The sequence below is a fragment of the Pygocentrus nattereri genome, chromosome 26 (genome assembly GCF_015220715.1).
Source record: "Pygocentrus nattereri isolate fPygNat1 chromosome 26, fPygNat1.pri, whole genome shotgun sequence".
NCBI classification, from domain to species: Eukaryota; Metazoa; Chordata; class Actinopteri; order Characiformes; family Serrasalmidae; genus Pygocentrus; species Pygocentrus nattereri.
Genome location: NC_051236.1, coordinates 13,090,497 through 13,104,738, shown reverse-complemented (window position 1 = coordinate 13,104,738; position 14,242 = coordinate 13,090,497). Strand labels below are relative to the sequence as shown.

Here is a 14,242-nt window from a genome sequence, read left to right as displayed (position 1 = left end):
CTGCACTGGCTGTGGTCCATAAGTGCCGTCCAGTGTATCGTCAAGAGACAGAACCTTGACCAAATCCGAGTTAGAAATGGGTGAACTGGTCCCAATTTAACATTCTACCAAAAATATCCAGAGGACATCGAAAGGAGGTTTTTCCACGAGCTCGTCGTTTCTATCTAGATACTTGGTATTTGCCTTAGAACCCACGGAAAACCACATACGCTACGTCTAAAAAACAGGAATTCATTTCAACTCTTCCCCACTTCCACATTTCGACTCTAGTTGACACAGAACGCTGAGCGTCATTAGTATGTCCGTTATGTCCTCTTTGATCATCTCTAAAAAGCACATATTCGAACCTGAATACTTTCGCAGTAGCTGCGCTGCGTTAATGATGAAGCGAAGCATGTGGGCGTTGAAAGCACTGCATCCATCGACTGACTAGCGCAGCCCCCATTTCTACACGGGTGCGCGCGCTGCACTGGTACGTCGGCCACCCTCACCGTAGGCTGGCCTGAGGTACGATAGCTGTGGTGTAGACTGTCGATTAAACGCGGTAGTAATGAGTGAGTGAGTGGAGTCGGACTGTTAGGAAATGGGCAGCACTTGCGCGCCGAGAGCGTTTCAGCACCACTCCGGGTGGACAGCGCAACAGCCTTTACCGCTCGGATCCTGATGCGGGGATTCCTCTCTGAATTTTACTGCCACGGTGATGGAGCTCGTCTCACTGGAAGCCAGCGTACCTCATCTGATTTGCAAGACCCCAGATAATCAGCTTTCGCGTGGGTCTAGCAGATAATGCAGGAGCTCCCTGTCGATACGCAGTAAAGAAAGCAGCAGGACCAGAAACGGTGAGTGGGAAATGGGTCAACTTTGAAATTCACGGAGTGGCTTGATTAAGAAGAATGTCAGTCGGACAACTGACTTTGTAGAGCGACTGAACAAGACATGATCTTATATTCTTCTTGTAGATTATGTATAATTTCCTTTGGATATTAGTGGCAGGACGCACGGGGAAAAGGCACGTTTCACTGAAAGAGGTGCTGCATAGAACTGAATGAGAACGTTGTTGAACTGGCGAGTAATTAGAGGGGATAATAAGAGGATTTTGTGCTTTAGCAAAAGAGACTCGTGTGCAGCCCCAGTGAACCAGTGGCTGCAATAAAAATCTAAGCTGAAGTTGTGTTTATTTATTTATCGATGTAGCCTATAGTTTTGATTAAACTTTTGCCTAATTTTATTCAAACATGCCCAACAACAGGTCTTGCAAGTCTATACAATTGCAGTAATGCAGTCTTGATCTCATGAACGTGGCCATGAGATTGGTTCAGACCACAAAACTGATCTTGGTCTTGATCTTGGCCTACACTCTTGGGAATTTACACCAGGACATAACTTGGAGTTGATGCTGGCACTGCAGATCTGCACATTGTCAGTATCTTGGTCCCATCTTCATTGCAACCTCATAATCGTGCATACAGGTTAACACTGAATTCAAAGATGATGTAAATAAAGTTTATTTTATACTTAGCTTTACTATGACCAGAAGATGGTAACTGAAAGAACATGATTAATAGTAAAGAGAAAAAGAAAAACTCATTCTACATGGCATATGGCCTCCCCAGCAAGCTAGGTCAACAAGAAACAGGCTAAGAGGAATTCCAAGGCTGCAAAGATGTCTTTCAGTTCTGCAGATGTCAAAGCTCGGAGCGATGCATATGGGCTTGGTTGGACCCTTATTGGACAGTGACATATGTTCTTTGTGACCTTTCCATAATGCCACACTGACACCTACAGTATGTGGTAGCATAAATGTCAGACAATTATCCACCATGAATGATGGCCAATAATTGTATGAAACTACGATCTAAATTTCTTTCTGCTTCCAGTAGTGCTTGTGGGTGTCAGTCTGAAGGACTTTTGGGCAACTGCTGGTACTGATAGCCTGCAGCTGTGCGTTGTTTCACCAATGCGTCGTCACGGCCTGCAGCTCCACTCCATGCACTTTAAATTTAGATCAGCTGTTTTTTTGAACAAGGTTTATGCTTGAGGTTAATCACACCGCATTGTGCGGGGGGCTGGCCAGGAAAAAAGAGACGTTAACATTTAGCTATAATGGTTGTTTTCTCAGAGCACCTGCTCTTTATAAACACTGTTTATTTTGCCTCTGATTTGCTGCTCTTTCCCACAGATCACAGTGTCTGTCGGCTTTGAGAGGTGAGAACAAAACAGATGGTGAAAGCAAATTAAATTAGTCATATTTCACTTCCTTTGTGCGCTCTCCATGTATAGAATAACATATTTCAGTCTTATTTAACTGACCGATTTTGCTCGGAATCACTATCTATAATTTAGACATTCCTAAAGCATGCTAGGTGCATGGATAAAGTATTGGCCAGCTCTGTGTCCTTAATGCATACACCATCTACACGTTTGCCATTTATTATTGATTACCAAGTACGGTAACTGTATTCCATCAACTCAACAGAGACCAGATGCTAAAAGGCTTTCTATTTACCACTCAATCAAAAATATATAATGTACAGAGGTCTGCAGTGTGATGGTTTGGCTGGCATCACTTCTGCTGCAGTTTATTCTCATTTGATAGGAGCTATGGAGTCCTTCTGCCTTTTCTGAACAGATGGAGTAATAGATTAGGAATTATTATGTATGCAAGTTGATTTTCTACTGTGCATGTAAAAGCAATCAGTAAAGGAACATTTTATCATTTGAGAAATATTGCTAAAGTTTGGCCTTTTCTATATCAGAGTAACACAGATGAACTTGTTTGTGCATTTGTTATAAGCTGATTACTGAGTTGATCACTCTAAGGCTGTTCTTACTGGACTTCCTAAGAGAGCAATACATCCCTTACATTTTGTATAAAATGCATCAGCTCAGATTCTAACAAACAAATACAGAGAGATCATATCACCCCTGTTTTGAAAGATTGGCACTGGCCACCTGTATCGTTCAGGACAGATTTTAAAGTTCTGCTACTAGTTTTTAATGCTATAAATGGCCTTAAAGCACTTCTTATATCACAGAATGTCTATCACTTTATGTTCCAGCATGTGATCTTAGATTTGTAGATCCTGTCCTTCTAAAAACACCTTCTGTAAAATACAGGAAACACACAAAATCTCATTCAGTTGTTCTGCTTCGAAACTGTGGAACTCAATTTACCTTTTATTAGACAGTCAAGTTCTGTGCATCTACAAATGCATCTCTTTAACTCAGCATATCGTTTTCTTATATGATTCTATATTAATTTTTATAATTAAATACAAATACAAATGTCTTTTATTATTGTTGTCTGTAAAGCACTTTGAGCTGCCATAGTATTAAGAGTGCTATATAAATAACAATTATTATTATTATTATTGTTATTAGATGGAATATTACTTTACTGAAGGGCTGCATTTGCAGGGCTACAAGACACCTAACCTAAACCTGTCATAAAGGCTGCCTTTTAAGCCTTTATAAATGTCTATACAGGTTTATATCAGTTGTCACAAAGGCTTACATAGGTGTTATATAACTTATGAACGTTGGTTGCTGTAAAATGTTACCGAATGTTCTTTGACAGTCATTTAGGATTGCAGGCTTATAAAGGCTTAAAAATAGAGGTGCCAGTAAAGGTTCTTTGGAGCAATGCCACTATTGGTTCCTTAATGCTTCTTGAAAAACTCACAACATGAGTTTTCTCTTGCATCTTTAGGACATCAAATGTCCTTTTTTGTGGAATCACTCCAGAAAATAAAAGGTGCTAAATGGTTCTTGGACTGAATAGCCAATTCTGAAAAAAAAAAACTTCAATTATTATAGAACCTGTAAATTATAGAACATTAAATTGGTTCTTCAAACTCACACATATTTACAAATATGTACTCACACATTACAAAAATGCATTGAAGAACCTTCAACTGAAGGGCTCTTTAGGGAACCAAGAGAGCCTCTTTTGGTACCATAGGTCCCTGTTTATGGCAGTGTATCTCTTTGAAACGTAGGATAGTTTATACAGGAAAGATCATTCAGAATGTTTTTCAAACTGGGCCACAGTTCAGTGTAATTGAGACACTTTGCCAGATATTGACAGGTCAGACTGCTGTCGTGAACTGGCACTAGAGCAAGTCCTACTTTGATTCTGCCTCCAAGCACACTGGAGAGTTTGTTGTCGGCAAATGAGGACTTTTTTAAAAGATCAAAAACCTTTGCCATGGGGGGGAGGCTCCTCTCCTATCACAGCTTAATTATCTGAAGTGACTGAGTAAGCATAAATCCAAATTTAGATTTCATTTAGTCTTGTGTTTCAGGCTCCCACATATAGATTTTCTGTACACTTTATCGGATGACTCCCCTTGGCATGTACAGAATGGGAGCGTGTGCATGGAGCATAGATATAGCACTAATGCATTCTTCATATCAGACCCCTATAGAGAGGCAGAGGGCAAGGCTGGACATAGATTTATTAAGTCTATATCTTCTTTCTTACATGCGCTCTCCCCCTCACATACACACACACACACACACACATATAAGCCCAAAACCTGCTGATGTGCTGATGTTGCAGTTTTACGTAAACCCTGCAAAAGCCCTTTACGTTACATTTCTCTACATTAGTCTTCCATCATTACTTGGTGTGTGTATGTGTGCATGTGCGTAATGGGACTTTTTTAACTCAGAGTGCCTCCACTCTAGCCCATCTTCCTCATTTCCCCCCCCAGCAAAGACCATCTGCTCAGCGGATGGTCCAGCCAAACAGCTTAGACACTGGGCGAGAGAGCAGACCCGCTGCTGTCCCAGCTACTGTCAATATCTCTCAACCCAGAGCAAAATCCACAGCCAGCTAAACTATGAGCTCAGTCACTTCAAGCAGTCACTGGACTGTTTTTTATTAGCAGCTCTGTGTCAGTAGACCACTCTCACATGGTGGAGCTGAATGGGCTGAATGGAATGGAGGACTTGATGGGCTGGCTTCTGGCTTTCTCCCTGCCTTGGCTCATTTCAGAGTCAGCGCTCGCGGTGGGATACTTGCAGGGTATTGTCCGTTTCTCCAGCCCGAGCCAACTCATTAGGACTGGATCTGTGCTGGCTTCGGAATGTAAAACAGGTGCTTTGTTTGCCGGCCCGGCCTAAGCCCTCCTCTAGCCGCTGATTTTTGTTTGTAGGGCCGCAGTGGTGTGTTTGATTTGGAACGTCCTTGGAAAAAAAAGGCATATTTGGAAACCCTCAGCCATGAATGACGAGAATACAGCCATTAGTCAGATGGTCTTACAGTGACTTGGCGGAGAAGCGGCGAGGGCGTGAAAGAGAGAGAATGTACCATTCATTGCACTTCAAACGCTCGTGATTGTCTAGTCGTGATCATGTCTTCATTGACGCTGAAGAGAAGCAGATGGAAATTACAAACACAACATTTGAAAACAGATCTTTCAAATTGCCTGAGAGTGTTGCAGCACTCCTGAGAACAAAAGTTCCTAAATTGTGCTTTGCTTGGACATGTAGTTCTAATTCTGTAGTTCTAAAAATGTGTAGAGCCTTTATATTATGTGAATGCTCTGTAAAATGCTGCTACATTTTTCTTGCATTTTATTTTTTCCTGAGAACTACATTTGAGTGGTTTAAGGTATGGAAAACAATTGTTATTCATGTTTTTTGTTTTGTGCCTTTAAGACTTTAAGATATACAGACATATGCAAAAGCTACTCAAATGACACATTTTGTTGATTTTCTATATGAAATCCCGGCTAGCTCTTTATTTGGGGTGGTCATTTATAGATCATTAATAAACTCTTAACAGATTATCAGTAACATATCAGCAACATATCAGTGAAGTAGCAGTAGTGAAGCATTTGAATACATTGAAGTAAATATCTTGAGATGTACTGTTCATGCATTACTTACATTAGGTCGATGTATTGTTTTATATGTTACTTCCATTACACACAACCTAACTCTGGCTTAATCATAAATTCTTATCCTAACCCTAACCTGAACCTCAGCCCAAAACCTAATCCTAACCCTCATACATTTTTGCTGTGTTACTGAGAGTTAGTTGAGTGTTTGTTTTATTTAAAAAGGACCACCCAAAATAAACTGTCACCAAAATAACACATCTTCTACAGGGAACCAAATGATGCATGGCTTTTTCTGCAATTTATTTATTTATTTGCTGTGTTTCACATTTTGCAAAAAATAAAACATAAAATATAAAATATGCTATAGCTTTTGTTCTGGCAACATTTTAATTGTAAATATGCATCATAATGTGTAGAAGTGTGTTCTCTATATTTTCACTTAGAAAATAAAGAAATTCATAAAATTTGCCTAGGGGGTGGGGGTAAAACTTTGGAATATGTCTGTATATAAATCACCCCTGTTCTGATTAGAGTTGGGTATAATTAAAAATGTATCAATACTATTAATAACACTCATATTGTGTCTTTGATACCAATGCTATTAAATATAAAAAATATTGAATTAAAAGTTATATATTGTGGGGGGCGCTGGTGAGCAGGCAATGGAGTAGGTTGGGGTTTCTTGAGCTCCACTGGGAACTTTGAATAAAATATAGCTTGTGGTGTTTTTTTTTTTAAAACAAAGCCATAGGTTAGTTGTCTGATTGTATATTTAATTCACCCGTTTGCTTTTCATGTGAATTACGTGAATAAATGGCCAAGAATCTACGTCAATTCACGTACACGGGCAGAAACATTGCTAACAGGCCTAGCGCCTCAGGTGATACTCAAGCGACATCCCGCGAGAAAACTCCGGTGATGAAAGCCTAGATTCTTTCTTCTTTGAAGGAGGACATCACCACTTTACTAAGGTCTGAGCTGAAAAGTGTACTCGCTGACGAGTTTGCAGGAATGAAGTCTGAGCTTCGTGCCGTTAAAGAAGAAGTGATAAGCAGTGTGGTCGTGCTACGTGCAGACGTGGACAGTGTGAAACAAACCGTGGCTGGAATGGAGCACAGCCTCTCCACATGCTCAGATGATATCACCACTCTGCAAACAACCGTGCACAAGCTTAGCAAAGATGTAGCTGGTTTGCAGGAGAAATGCGTCGACCTGGAAGGGTGAATGAGGAGATCGAACATCCGAATCAATGTGACTGAGAGTCCTGGCTCGAGCTCGCCTGCCGCAGTTTCAAAGTTACTAAAAGAGGCCCTGCGTCTGGAGAAGGAGGTTGTAGTAGACAGGTCGCACTGTGGTCTGCAATCCAGGCAGCAGGGTGGCAAACCCCGTGCTATTGTGGCCCAACTTCACTACTATCAGGACTGTGTGGACATTCTTCGTCGAGCCAGGGAGGCTGGTTCTCTGCAGTATAATGGCACTAAGATTTTCATCTTCCCTGATTATCCACCCAGTGTAGTCCACGCCAGATCAGCATTTAACTTAAGTTAAGAACGTCCTCCGAGGGCAGAAAGGTATGTTTTACCCAGCTAGGCTCCGCATTACACATAATGGGACTGAGAAAGAGTTCCAAGACCCAGCGGAGGCAATGGCATATGTCAGGGCCAACATGACACAGACTGGGTAGATAGCTAGCCACGGCTGAAACTTGACACTCCATTGGTGAGTAACCAAAGACAAAGGCACACATTGTGGAACTGATTACTCGGACACTACAAATTTCACTGAAGTAAAAAAACTAATGTTGGAGTTTCTCATAACCGAGTGCTTTGCATAATAAGTTTATTTGATCTATAGGCCACTTTATTGTTATTGTTATTACTATTATTTTCCTGAAATACTCAGCCGGAGCTGCTTGTATAACTAGTTCTCTCCTGTAAGCACAGTGTGCTTTTCTTGTTGCATAGGGGTTTTAGAGCACCTTGTTATGTTAGGTGACATGGGTTGGGTTTCTACTGCACCATTGATTATTATTTCTGCTTGTTTAAGGTGTGCTGTGTTATTGGAGATAGCGGTTTATTTTCCTTGGTATTGCACTGCACTTATAACTAATACATGACTAGAACATGTCTAATGAGTAAAAAGGCAGGTTGCCAGGTAAAATTCACAAGCTGGAATGTGAAATCTTTGAATCATCCAGTAAAGCGTAGCAAAGTATTGTCACATTTGAAGCAGATTGGGACAGGAATTGCTTTTTTACAAGAAACTCACCTACGGTTGTGTGATCATTCTAGGCTGGGGGGTGGGGGGGGGGGGGGTTGGACAGGTTTATCATTCTAATTTTAATTCTAAGTCAAGGGGAGCTGCAATACTTATTAGTAAATCAGTCCCATTTGTTATGTCAAATGTGGAGGCTGACCCAACAGGCAGGTATATACTAGTAACAGGTAGATTATATAATACTCCAGTGATACTTAGATCTTTAGACCGTAGTCCATCCTCACCTTTTTCCCTTTCAAAGTCTGCTCGGGCAATCAAAACCTTTTTGGACACTTATAAAATTATTGACATCTGGCGTCTCCACAATCCAACTTCCAGGAGTTACTCCTTCTTCTCACAGGTTCATAAAACATACTCCCGAATAGATAATTTTTTTCTAGACAAGCATCTCTTACACCTAGTTACTGGTTGTGAATATCAGGCCATAGTGATATCAGACCATGCCCCAATGGTGATGAATCTAATAATACCCACAACACACAATGAGTACCGTCCCTGGCGGCTAAATACACTACTATTGGATGACAAGGATTTTGTGAAATTTATTTCAAATGAAATTAATTTTTTCTTACTACATAATACGACTCCAGGAATGTCTCCTTCATTGATTTGGGAAGCCATCCATGAAGGCATACTTAAGAGGACAAATAATATCGTACACATCTTTTGTAAGGAAAAATCAAATGAGATGCCTGGAGGAATTAACGAAAGAGATTTCGAAAGTAGATGCTATAATGGCCCGGTGTCTACCCCCTGATGTGTATAAAAGGAGATTGTTGACACAAACAGAATATAATCTTCTTTCCACAAAACATGCTGAAAATATGATCAATAAAATACGTTGTAGGACATATGAGCATGGTGAGAAGACAGGGAGGAGCCTTGCTCAGCAGTTACGTCAAAAAATAGCAAATCAAACTATAGCCGAAATAAAGGACGAACAAGGTAACATACATATAGATCATTCACAGATAAATAATAGTTTTTTCAAGTTTTATTTAAAATTATATGCTTCCGAATCACCTGGAGACGAGCCCTTGTTGAAATTGTTTTTTGATAAAATTAATACACCTATGATTGACGCGGTAGCTTTAAATCAGCTTGATGAGCCACTAACTAAGGAGGAGTTCTTGGCAGCAGTAAAATCTTTGCAGAATGGGAAGAGTCCGGGTCCTGATGGGTCCCCCAGCAAATTTTTTAGGACGTTTGCTGGGGAGCTGGCTCTGCTTTTGCTGTCTGTATATGAAGAATCATACACCTCCGGCTCGTTGCCTCTTACAACGCGCCAGGCGATTATATCGCTAATTCTTAAGAGAGATAAAAGTCCTGTGGAATGTAATTCTTATTGTCCAATTTTGCTTCTTAATGTAGATTGTAAGTTATTAGCCAAGATTCTTGCTCAAAGATTAGAAAAAATCTTGCCTTCTGTAATATCAGATGATCAAACTGGATTTATTAAACATAGACAATTATTTTTTAATACACGCAGGTTATTTGATATTCTTTATAGTCCCACCCCACCAGGAGATACAGAAATATTATTATTATTAGACGCTGAGAAGGCATTCGATCGGGTGGAGTGGGACTATCTCCTTTACACAATGAAAAAATTTGGTTTTAGTCAAATATTTATCAGATGGATTGAGGTTCTTTATGCCTCACCTCTGGCAGCAATTTGTACAAATAACACTTTATCCCCCTTTTTTTAAGTTAGAGCGAGGCACTAGACAGGGATGTCCCCTCTCGCCCCTCCTCTTCTCACTGGTCATAGAACCTTAGCTATATTACTACGCAGTGAGGATATGATTAAGGGGATACATAGAGGAGGTTTAGAGCATAAGATTTCTTTATATGCGGACAATATGCTTTTATATATATCTGATCCAATGTCTATCTTACCAGAATTACTTAAGGCATTAAATAGTTTCAGTAAAATATCAGGAAATAAAATAAATTTTGAAAAGAGTGAACTCATGCCCATAAATAATGTAAATAAGGCAGCCATATGAAATATCAGTTCCCATTTAAAATAAACACTAATTTAAGTTTAAATATTTAGGAATATGGGTGACACATAAGTTTAGAGATCTCTATAATCCCAATCCCCCCCCCCCTTATAACCAGAATGAAACAAGATTTTGAACGGTGGAACCTACTCCCTCTATCCTTGGGAGGTATTCCAATATTTTTAACAAAATCTTTTTCTACAAAAACATCCTCCACAAGGGGGTTTATCTTTGCCAAATTTTTTGTATTACTATTGGGCCTGTAATGCACGAATACTATTATATTGGATTAGTACCACAAATGAACAGAGTGATCCTAAGTGGGTGCAATTGGAAAGGAATTCATGTAGTCCTATCTCACTGCAGGCATTGATTTGAAATCAGTTTTGGAACATTTGAACAGCTGAGTAGAATTGGGAATATCCAACATTCACACTTTTTTAGTTATTTACAACTTCGTAGTTTTATTTCATCACATTACACTGAATTCCCCACCATGCCATCAAAACATCTTCTAGATGTCATTTTAGAATCTGCAAACTCACCAAGAATTGGTACAGTATATGCTTTAATTAATTCAGAAGAATCTGAATCTCTACTTTCACTGAAACAACAATGGGAAGAGGAGTTATATATACAAATATCTGAAGAAATATGGGAGGATGCTTTGAATAGAATTCACTCTTCATCAATATGTTTGAGACACACTGTGATGCAGTTCAAGGTTGTTCATCGTTTACATTGGTCTAAAATAAAGCTGAAAAAATTCATACCGGATATTGACCCTATGTGTGAAAAATGTAAAACGGATCTAGCCACCCTTTCACATATGTATTGGTCTTGTTCTAAACTAATAACATTTTGGCATTCAACATTTTCCTTCCTTTCAAATGTTTTAGAAGCTTTTATTCCACCTTCACCATCCGGGGCTATATTTGGGGTGATACCTCAAGATATTTGTATAGGCAAACCAACTAAAACCGTGATAGCTTTCACAACCTTGTTAGCAAGATGATTGATATTGCTCAAATGGAAAGATACACACCCACCTGCTTTTAACCACTGGATTAGGGATTTAATGTTTTTCTTGAATCTGGAAAAAATCCGCTGCACAACAAGTAGGGATAGTTCAAAATTTTATGCTATCTGGCAGCCTGTCATTACATATGTGGAACAAATGGACTCTGTGGATATTGATGCATGAGATTGTACTACCACTGTTTGTTACTACGACTAATTATTTCTTTTTTTTTTCTCTCTTTTTGACTGTTACAGCCACCTTTTACTATTTTGTATTTGTTTATATATGTGTTTATTTTTAAAGAAGAGAATTTATAGGTGCAGTAGGGAGTGGGAGGGTTTGGGGTTATCTTATTTTTGGGGTTATAAAATTTTTGAATTTTAGCATAGAAGCATAGAAAGAGGCTCACTTATACTGCTAAGACTGGCTACTAGGCATTGAAATTTGATGCTGAATTATATATTACATTTGGTAGTATTGAAGTATTGAAACTTAATACCATAAATTCTGAATATTGAAGTTCTAATTGGCTGCCTTGCACATCATTTCAACTGCAATCTGGGCTAAAACACTTCTTATAGCTTCAACGTAAATGGCAGAGCTGAACTACTACAGGCTGAATAGTTGGATTTGCATTGGTTTGTGTGACATCACAAAAATAATGATTTCAAAATAGTCTGGTATAGAAGTTTAGTAAAGTTTAACACAAACTGTGCCAATGTTTTAATGAATAATCCATAGAAAGGTTATTTAATCAACCAAAACTGGCTCCTCTGTGCCGTTACTCCAAAGAACTCGATAAAGAAGAGTGAGTAACACTTTAAATAAGACCCAGATTCTCCTTTCAGTACTTTTAGATAACAAGGTCATTGTCTGCCAGTATGTTGAATGAGTGTAAGAGACCAAGGTATATGTACAGACAATACAGTGGGTACTGACATGATCCTTTTTCAAGACAGCCTTATGTATCATCATGACTCAAGGTGAACTGGCTGATAAGGGAATGAAAATTGAAAAGTTTTAAAGTTGTCAGGCAGATCTAGAGTAATTACCAAATCTGAAATAAGACAGCTTTGCTAGTGGGGTGCCCATCTATTCTGAGTTCCTCCAAGGCAGATCCTCATGCATGCTGAGAGATTCCCTACGTCACAGCAGTCAGCGTGTCCCCCCCAAGAGTGCCTCCTGTTAAATGGAGTGTGAAATGAGCACATTTAGCCAGCCCACTAGCATCATGCTCATGACATGGGCTCTTCTGCACTTGTAGCCAAACTCACAGCACCCCTGCCAATCACACCACAGTCTCATTGCCTCACATTATATATTTTAGTGATATTTATAACAGTGCTGTATGTTGAAATGCAAGTGACTATAAGTACCAGACCACTTGAGTGGTTTTATCTGCTATGAAATATATGCTGAGTTAGTGAGTTAGTTCTGTGTAAGTTGCTTGCTGAAGTTATGCCACCTTACACAAATCAGAATAACTGCTTCATATCAAGTGCTCAGATTTATCATTTAGATGTTGCAGCTCTACATGATATAACTCTTTTATTAGAAGTCCTACAAGTGCATTTCCAAGGCTCTTTCATATAGAGTAGCTTTGTGAGGGATTTCACCTTGCTCTGCTGTACACGTTTTTCTAACTGAAAAGTCTATGTGACAGAAAGAAACGGACTGACCATGACTTAAACATGAAGTGGGTGATAACTTAAACATGATGCCATTTTTGTGCTTTGCCTTTGTTCTTATGAAAGCAGTGAGGGGGAGGCAAAGTCTCATGGGGGAGGCAGCGGGCAGGTCTCGGGAATCTGAAGCTACAGAACCGAACAAGCCAGGGAAAGGAACGTGTCATTATCTAATCCATTCCCCAACTGCTAATGCATTCTTTCGTAGCTGCAGTCATGAGGGAGGACAAGCTGTAAAAAATGTTGACAGTAATCTCATTCAACCTAATGAGAAATTGTAGCCCACCACCTAACAAAGTACATTTAGGGTTCAAAGACATGAGAGAAAGTTCAGTTTCAGATCTTTCAATGCTGTAAGCTAGTTAACTTAATATTATACCCTACACCACTAGCTACTCTAGCATGGTTGATGTTATTATAAGATATTACAATATAAACATCATGCTTACTATATAGACGTTATGGGGAAAAAGGCTTCTTTTGCCTTGAACTTTCAATAAAGTCAAATTTACTCATTGGTGGTAATGTGGGATGTTTCACATTTAATATAAGATGTTTCACAGGTAATATAGGATGTTTCACCAAGTTTGCCACGTTGGCCTGGCCCAAACTCTGAAAAACAGGCCCCAGTCATGCTTTTTCCTCCACCAAACTTTATTGTTGACACTATGAATTCCAGTATATGGCGATCTACTGGCATCTGCCAAACTCAGGTTCATCCATCAGACAGCCAGATGCTGAAGCATGATTCGCCACTCCAGACAGCATATTTTCACTCCTGCAGCTGGCACTTGGCATTGCACATGTAAACCCATTTCATGAAGCTCGTGACACAGATGTTGCTTCTAGAGGCAGTTTGGATCACTGTAGTGACTGATGCAACAGAGGGTAGGTGAATTTAGGCACTATATTCTTCAGCATTTGAGAGACCTTTTGTGTGAGATTGTGTAGTTTACTGCTTTGTGGCTGAGCTGCTGTTTTTCCTAGATACTTCCATTTCATAATAATTGCAGTTGGATTAGACAGATCTAGCAAGGCAGACATTGTACTGACTAAAATCACCAAGCTCTTCAGAACAATCCATTCTAATGTCAATGTTTGTCTGCTGAGCTTGCATGACTCTGTGCTTGGTTTTATACAGTTTTTAGCAATGAGTGTGGCTGAAACACCTGAAATCAAAGAGAGGTGTGTGCATACTTTTGGCCATATAGTGTTTCTGGGAGCTACAATTTCTCATTAGACAGGGTTTAGACAGTGAAATTTACATACAACTGTAGTTGCTTGAAACTCCTATGAGGGTAAATTTTACTTGAGTTGCATAATGCAAAGCTACCTGTGACTCATTTGAAACTCAGCTGCAACAGTTGCAAGCATCTCAACTTTGTGATATAGTTTCATGAAAAA

At 39.5% G+C, this 14,242-nt stretch overlaps 1 protein-coding gene across 3 annotated transcripts in view; it reads left to right on the top strand.

Annotated features, from left to right (window-relative positions):
- The first annotated feature begins 417 nt into the window (after positions 1 to 417).
- Positions 418 to 14,242, top strand: part of grm4 (glutamate receptor, metabotropic 4) — a 228,372-nt gene continuing 214,547 nt past the window's right edge. For all 3 annotated transcript variants that reach the window (XM_017697823.2, XM_017697821.2, XM_037534870.1), the window contains exon 1: positions 418 to 839. The gene's annotated coding sequence lies outside the window, so the exon portion shown is untranslated. The remainder of the gene's footprint in view (positions 840 to 14,242) is intronic.